The sequence below is a fragment of the Chlorocebus sabaeus genome, chromosome 10 (genome assembly GCF_047675955.1).
Source record: "Chlorocebus sabaeus isolate Y175 chromosome 10, mChlSab1.0.hap1, whole genome shotgun sequence".
Lineage (NCBI taxonomy): Eukaryota > Metazoa > Chordata > Mammalia > Primates > Cercopithecidae > Chlorocebus > Chlorocebus sabaeus.
This window is the reverse complement of record NC_132913.1, coordinates 119,174,715-119,182,869: the sequence shown is the minus strand read 5'-3', so window position 1 is coordinate 119,182,869 and position 8,155 is coordinate 119,174,715. Positions and strand designations below refer to the sequence as shown.

Here is an 8,155-nt window from a genome sequence, read left to right as displayed (position 1 = left end):
AATCCCAGCACTTTGGGAGGCTGAGGCAGGTGGATCACTTGATGCCAGGAGTTCAAGACCAGCCTGGCCAACATGGTGAAACCCCATCTCTACTAAAAATACAAAAATTAGGTGTGGTGTGGTGGTGCCTGCTTGTAATTCCAGCTGCTCAGCAGGCTGAGGCATGAGAATCGCTTGAACCCAGGTGGTGGAGGTTGCAGTGAGCTGAGATCATACCCCTGCACTCCAGCCTGGGCAAGACAACAAGGCTCTGTCTCCAAAAAAAAGGAAAAAGAAAAAAGATCTGGCCTACAGCAAAACGGCTGTACTGCAAAGTGTGTGAAGTGGCCCCTGCTCCCTCATGAGACATGTTCCAGTAAGCTGGGGACAGACACACTGGGGACCTCGTGGAGAGGGATTCTCGATGGAACCGTAGATACTTCAGGGGAGAGGTTTTCCGTGAGCATGACTGGAGAGTATCTGTAACCATAAACACAGGACGGGCCAGGCGTGGTGGCTCACATCTGTAATCCCAAGCACTTTGGGAGGCTGAGGCAGGCGGATCACCTGAGGTCAGGAGTGCATGAACCCAGGAGACAGAGGTTGCAGTGAGCCCACACAGTGCCAACTGCACTCCAGCCTGGACGACAGAGACTCCGACTCAGAAAAAAAAAAAAAAACTGAAGTGACTAGGCCGCTGAGGGAGAGACAAGGAGGGCCTCACCAGGGGACCTCAGCAGCCACGCCAGCTCCGATGCTTGCCATCCCGCGTGTCTGGGACAGGTCCTCTCTGCCGCGGCGTCTCCCTCCATTTCCACCAGCAGAGGTACTGTTCTCATGCAGGCAGCCTGCCCAGGCCTTTAATGGCAGAGCAGGGCTGGAGCCTGCAGTCCGAGTCCCTCCCCCAGGAAGAGGCCTGTGCTCCACACAGAAGCCACGAGGAGCAGCAGCCCGCGAAGCTGTCAACAGTGGGGCACACGGGCTCTGCCCCCAGGCCCTAGCTGCTTCTCCCCACTGCTCCCCGGGCAGGCCAGGCCCTGCGAGCTCTCACTTCAGAGCCTGCCGAAGTCTTCTGCCCCCTGACCCTCACCAACAGGTCCCCTTTCCCCACGCACTCTCCTCTCCATCACCTGCCTCCTCTGCTTCCACCCAACGTCCTCTTAAATGAGACTGAATGCCTCCCCAAACAGTCCTGGGCCATTACCCCATTCCCTCTACCCCATGCCCTAGTCTCGGCACACGGCTTCCTCCAGGCCGCTTCCCCTGTCATTGGCGAGCCATGCGCCTCCTTCACAGCGGCCTCAGGTTGTCCTTAACTGCCTATTTCTAGGCGTTTCTCCCACTGGTTTCATGCTGAGTCACTATCACCGCGTGCCCCCAAGTGCAAAGTTGGGTCCAGGGCAGGAGCCCAAATATCGGTGAAGAAAGAATGAAGAAATGGTTAAAAATTGCTTGGGGTGGCCGGCAGGTTACGCTTTGCATGTAAACTGGGCAAGTGCAAATGAATCCAAAACAGGCCGGAAACAGGATCGTGTTCGTGCGCCACAGACAGCGGAGGTGGGGCTTGCACTCGCGGGTCCACGTACATCCCTGGGCCACGCAAACAGCGGCTCCTGTGAACCACCAGATTCCTGAATGCATGTGTCCGTGCACACCTGGACCTGTGCAAACACAAATGCGGACACTGTCGGGTCCAAGTACATCCTCGAGGTCGTGCACATCCGAAAACGTGGAAACCTGCGGGTTCGTGCATGCCAGTTTGGGTGTGCGTGCTAGGGAGTGTAAGCAAGGGTATGTGCACACTTCCGAGGCTGTGCATACACAGAAAGGCGCATGCCTCAGGGTCCTGCACACACAAGGACGTGCACACCCCCGAGGCCAACCTGCAGACCCTTCTGGAGGAGGCAGAGGCGCCCAATTCCCCCCATACTTGGGCACCGCCGCAGGCTCTAGACGCCATCTTCGCTCCGCGGGCAGCAGAAGGACCTGCAGACAGCGAAGTCCCGGCGCTTGGGCATTTGTTGTGCCGGTTTCCGGGCGTCCATCACGCGGAAGCCCCGCGCGCCAAGCTCAAGCGACGCGGCGGAGCACGAAATGGCGGGCGAGGGGCGGAGCGAAGGCGGAGCGACCGGGAGCCGCGCCCACTCTCGACTCCAGGCAGGGCGCACCGCCTGCCCCCTTGCGCAGGCGCACAGCACGGCGCGCGTTCCCGCGTTCCTTCCGACGCGCGCTAGGACACAAAGGGCTGGAGGGAAAGCACGGAACGTTCAAAACGTGCGGAGTGGCTCGTGGTCTGGAGCGGCCTGGAGCGGACTCTCAGGGTCGGAGCCGGGCTCGCCGGCACTGCTCTCGGGCGCAGGGTGGGGCGCGACACTGCACTGGTTCGCTCGCCCTCCCTCTCCAGCCGTAGCCGCTTCGCGGGCCGGGATAGACGCCCAGGACGCAGGCGCCGGCGGGCGGGTGGACCAGGCGCCTCCATTTTCCCTCGCACGCTGTAATGGCGGAGCTGGGCGCTCTTCCTCTGGCCGGGGAGGGGGAAAAATCCGGGGAAGCCCGAGGCGCTCGCTCTCCAAACTCTTTCCTTAGTGCGCGTGCTTAAAGCGGGCGGATGAAGCGTTCTGGAAAATGCCTACACCTTTTGAGATGTGATTCTGAGTTTTTCATGGAAAAAGAAAAGACATACCCTTCCGCAAATTGATCCCCATAGTTTGCAACTTTATACTTCAAATTGGGGTTACGGGATTTGGAGGAGGCAAAAATAAGTTTAAAAATTTCCATTAAAGAGACGTTCCTGTAAAACAATGATCAAGAAAATATTTAAAAGCAAACCTTAGCCATAAAACTAATACAAGTTATTGGCACAAGTTTATTTTTGAGACGGAGTTTCGCTGTTGTGGCCCAGGCTGGCGTGCAGTGGCACGATCTCGGCTCACTACAACTTCCGCCTCCCGCGTTCAAGCAATTCTGCGTCAGTCTCCCTAGGAGCTGGGACTACAGGCGCCCGCCACCACGCCCAGCAAATTTTTGTGTTTTTAGTCGAGAATGAGTTTCACCACGTTGGCCAGGATGGTCTCGATCTATTGACCTCGTGATCTGCCCGCCTCAGCCTCCAAAAGTGCCGGGATTACAGGTGTGAGCCACCGCGCCCGGCCGGTAGAAATTTTTGAAAGAATGATAGCATTCACTTTCCGTTTGCGATATGCCAGGCACCGTCTTAAGTGCACTAACTTTCATAACCAGGTGCAGGTGGGGGAACTGACACACAGAGATAAGTACAGAAGTACTTAAAGGACACGAAAGGACAAATAGTCCTTTCCACCTTCCAGTACAGCCACTGTCTGATTTAGTGGCATGGCTCCCGCCAGGGCTCTTCAGTGCGTTAGGAAGTTTGGTTCATGCTTTAGATACATACTGGAGCAGTTTTTGCTTCTCCGGGAGAGCTGTGGTTGGGCAAATAGAAAACACTCAGCAGGCTCAGAGGAGCCCGTCAACTGCCAGTTTCTCACCGTCTCTGGGAGAGCTAGGTCCTGGCCAGTTGAGGGACCATGTTCAAAGGTTAGAATGTTAGTTATCTGGTGACCTGGGATCCAGAATGCACATAACTCATGTGATCAGGTCATGGGGTTGGAAAGAAAAGTATCCGTATTCCTCCCTCCCTCTTTTTTTTTTTTTTTGTTTTTTCCCCTACAGGGTCTCAGTCAGCACACTGGCAGGTCACAATTGCCTGACTTTTAAGTTTCTGCAACTCATTTGAGGATTATGAGGAACGGCATTTTTGCAAGTCAGAATGGGGTCAAGGTAGAAAGCAGAGGGCAGGGATCATTCGTCATTGATACCTGAAGCAGCTGAGACTTTAAGGTTACTAGTCTTGCCCAAATTCATAAACTAATAGTGGAGCAGAGATCCTTTATCCAAGCTGAGGTGTCTGACTTGCAACCTCAGTTTCCAAGTCCTCAGGGTCTATATGATCTTTTAATTGTGTCCATCCTTATTTCTTTTTTTAAAACTTTTACAAGGTGGCCAGGCACAGTGGCTCATGACTGTTATCCCAACACTTTGGGAGACTGAGACGGGTGGATCACTTGAGGTCAAGAGTTCGAGACCACTCCGGCCAACGTGGTGAAACCCCATCTCTACTAAAAAAAATTAGTCGGGTGTGGTGGTGCACTGCCTGTATTCCTAGCTATTCTAGAGGCTGAGGCAGGAGAATGGCTTGAACGTGGAAGGCAGAGGTTGCAGTGAGCCGAGATCGCGCCATTTGCACTCCAGTCTGGGCGACAGAGCGAGACTCCATCTCAAAAAAACAAACAAAAAACTTTAACAAGGTAGAGTGGTGTGGTGGCTCTATGCCTGAAATCCCAGTACTTTGGGAGGTCGAGGCAGGCGGACCACTTGAGGCCAGGAGTTCCAGACCAGCCTGGCAAACATGACAAAACCCCATCTCTACTAAAAATACAAAAATTTGCCTGGGGTAGTGGTGTGTGCCTGTAATCCCAGTTACTCAGGAGGCTGAGACAGGAGAATCGCTTGAATCTGGAGATTGCACCAATGCACTCCATCCTGGGCAGCAGGGTGAAACCTTGTCTCAAAAACAAAGAAACAAAAAAACTTTAACAAGGTGGGGACTCCAGCACTCAGCAATACTGATAAGTGGTAGGTGCTTGTCTTGCTTGGTGAGAGACTGTCAATCTTAACAGGTCCCTGGACTCCTATTAATAAGACTTCATGAGGCCAGGCGCAGTGGCTCACACCTGTAATCCCAGCACTTTGGGAGGCCGAGGTGGGTGGATCGCCTGAGCTCAGAAGTTCGAGACCAGCCTGGCCAACATAGTGAAACCCCGTCTCTACTAAAAATACAAAAAATTAGCTAGGCGTGGTGGCAGGCGCTTGTAATCCCAGCTATTCGGGAGGCTGAGGCAGGAGAATCACTTGAACCCAGGAGGCAGAGGTTGCAGTGAGCCGAGATCACACCATTGCACTCCAGGCTGGCGACACAGCGAGACTCCGTCTTTTTTTTTTTTTTTTTTTTTTTGAGACGCAGTCTCGCTCTGTCACCCAAGCTGGAGTGCAGTGGCCGGATCTCAGCTCACTGCAAGCTCACCTTCCGGGTTCACGCCATTCTCCTGCCTCAGCCTCCCTAGTAGCTGGGACTACAGGCGTCCACCACCTCGCCTGGCTAGTTTTTTGTATTTTTTTAGTAGAGACGGGGTTTCACCATGTTAGCCAGGATGGTCTCGATCTCCTGACCTCGTGATCCGCCCGTCTCGGCCTCCCAAAGGGCTGGGATTACAGGCTTGAGCCACCGCGCCCGGCCCCCGACTCCATCTTAAAAAAAAAAAAAGAAAAAGAAAAATGTGCCAGGCGCAGTGAAATAATCCCAGCTACTCAGGAGGCTGAGGCAGGAGAATTGCTTGAACCTGGGAGGCAGAGGTTGCAGTGAGCCGGGATCTCACCATTGCACTACATTTTATTCCTATATAGGTGCCAACATTTCTCAAAGAAAAAAAAAAATGGGCCAGGTGTGGTGACTCACACCTATAATCCCAGCACTTTGAGAGGTTGAGGTGGGCAGATCACTTGAGGCCAGGAGTTTGAGGCCAGCCTGGCCAACATGGTGAAACCTCATCTCTAGTAAAAATACAAAAATTGGCCGGTCGCGATGGCTCACACCTGTAATCCCAGCACTTTGGGAGGCCAAGCTGGGTGGATCACGAGGTCAGGAGTTCAAGACCAGCCTGACCAATATGGTGAAACCCCCTCTCTACTAATAATACAAAAATCAGCTGAGTGTGGTGGCATGTGCCTGTAGTCCCAGCTACTCGGGAGACTGAGGCAGAAGAATCACTTGAACGTGGGAGGCGGAAGTTGCAGCGAGCCGAGATTGCACCACTGCACTCCAACCTAGGGACAGAGCAAGATTCCAACTCAAAAAAAAAAAAAAAAAAAAGAGCAAAAATTAGCCGCGTATGGCGCATACCTGTAATGCCCGCTACTAGGAAGGCTGAGGCAGGAGAATCGCTTGAACCTGGGAGGCAGAGGTTGCAGTGAGCCGAGATCGCGCCACTGCACTCCAGCCTGGGTAACAGAGCCAGACTCTGTCTCAAACAAACAAACAAACAAAAAATCTGTTTAGCATGTACTATCATTGCTCTTTAAAAAAGTATTAAAAATAAAAAAGGTTAGCCAGGCGTGGTAGCTCTCAGCACTTTGGGAAGCCAAGGCAGGAAGACTGCTTGAGCCCAGAAGTTTGAGACTAGCCTGGGCAACATATTGAGACCCTGCCTCTACCAAAAAAACAAAACTAAACTAGCCAGGCATGATAGCACACACCTGTAGTCCTAGCTACTCAGGAGTCTGAGGCAGGAAGATCGCTTGAGCCCAGTAGTCCTATGATTGGACCACTATGCTCCAGCCTGGGGGACAGAGCGGAACCTTGTATATAAAATAAATAAATAAATAATAAAATGTGGCTACCAGACAGCATCTGGTGCTGTAGTATGGGCTGGCCCACCCCTTGGCTTGCTCCTGATGGATAATGTTGTCACTACAGGGAAGATGGGCAGGGTCTGGGGACATCATCATGCTACAGGTGCAAAGTCCCCAGAGTATGTGAAGGGGACAAAGAGCCCGCAATGAGTGCCTCTGCTGCCTCGTCAAGCCCACATTTCTCAACCTGCCCACAAAACCAGTTTCCCCAGGTCCTTGCAAGATGATTTCTACCTATTGGGTGTGCCTCCCCTATATGGCTGTGGGACAAAAGCCATCTGTCAAGAGTTGAAAAATGGGAATAAAGGCTGGGCACGGTGGCTCACACCTGTAATCCCAGCGCTTTGGGAGGCTGAGGCAGGCAGATCACCTGAGGTCAGGAGTTTGAGACCAGCCTGGCCAACATAGTGAAACCCCGTTTCTACTAAAGATACAAAAAATTAGCCAGGGTGGTGGTGGGCGCCTGTAATCCCAGCTACTCCGGAGGCTGGGGCAGGATAATTGCTTGAACCCAGAAGGCAGAGGTTGCAGTGAGCCGAGTTTGCCCATGTACTCCAGCCTGGGCGACAGGGGGAGACTTCGTCTAAAAAAAAAAAAAAAAAAAGAAGCTTGCCCAAGGTCACCCAGCTAGTGATCAGCTAAACTGGGGTTTGAACCTTAGCTCCTAAATCCATGCTCAGAACACGACACAAGGGTCATGGAGATTTGTAAATGTTGCACTGTACCCTACCTCTGTCTCCTTTCCAGGGTGGGTTTTTTGACCTCTGGGCTCCCACGTCCTCCAGGTGGGGCGGTTCCCCGTGCCACCTGCCTGCTCCACCCTCCCCACTCCTGTCTTGCTGTGCTGGAAATGCAACTCCACCCCTTTCTATGTAGTGAATTTAGTTAACATTTCCTAAACTCACTTCCTTGGGTTCTTGGGAGGATTAAGTAATGCACACAAGTGCAGCCAGGGATACTGTTATCATGCATATGGTTTTCATTTCCGGGGGAAGTTTGTGGGGGAGGGTGCATGCTAGCTAATTGACACAGACACATCAAGTGATTAGGGGAGATATGTTAAATTCCAACTCAGTCTTGAATAAGAAAAGATATAATCTTCTTGGACCTTGCAAATCTCAGGGACTCCTAGACCTTTATGAAAGCCGAGAGCTCTTGTTCTGGATCATTCCAATGGGCAGCAGCATCCTGCCAGCCATGTGCAGAGACGGAGTGGGCAGCAGCATCCTGCCAGCTATGTGCAGAGACACCCAGGCAGGGGATTGCTGTTGGCCAGCCCACAAGTGCTAGCCTTGGAGCTACAGAGCCCCGTGCCATCACTGTGGCCCCCAAATGATGCCCACTTGTCAAAGAGCAGCCTCCTGAGGGCAGGAACTGTCCAGCTGCCTCTGTCGCCCACTGCTCCTGCCCCAGGGCTCTGTCTGAAGCCCTGCCTGGCTTCATGAATATACACCCTTTCCTTTCAGATGGATGTAAATGCATGTGGGGACAGGCCCCTGACCTGTGAGACCTTGAAACCCAGAAGCCCAGGATCCTAGGGCCAGCTTTCTGGTTAAGTCTGAACTGGACATTTTAGACTTTAGGTGAGTTTAGGTAGGGTGGCCATAGAATTTATTGTTTGTACTAATGCTTCTCGTTGTTTGCTGATGTTTTTTTTTTTTTTTTTTTTTTGAGACGGAGTCTCACTCTG

General features: G+C 52.6%; 1 long non-coding RNA gene across 1 annotated transcript; it reads right to left on the bottom strand.

Moving 5' to 3' along the window:
* Nucleotides 1-497: 497 nt before the first annotated feature.
* On the bottom strand, nucleotides 498-2,085 carry LOC140712615 (uncharacterized). Its single transcript, XR_012094329.1, has 2 exons — nucleotides 1,910-2,085; nucleotides 498-1,640 (listed from the first exon to the last, which is right to left on the bottom strand). It is a non-coding gene; the product is annotated as an uncharacterized lncRNA (long non-coding RNA).
* Nucleotides 2,086-8,155: the final 6,070 nt, after the last annotated feature.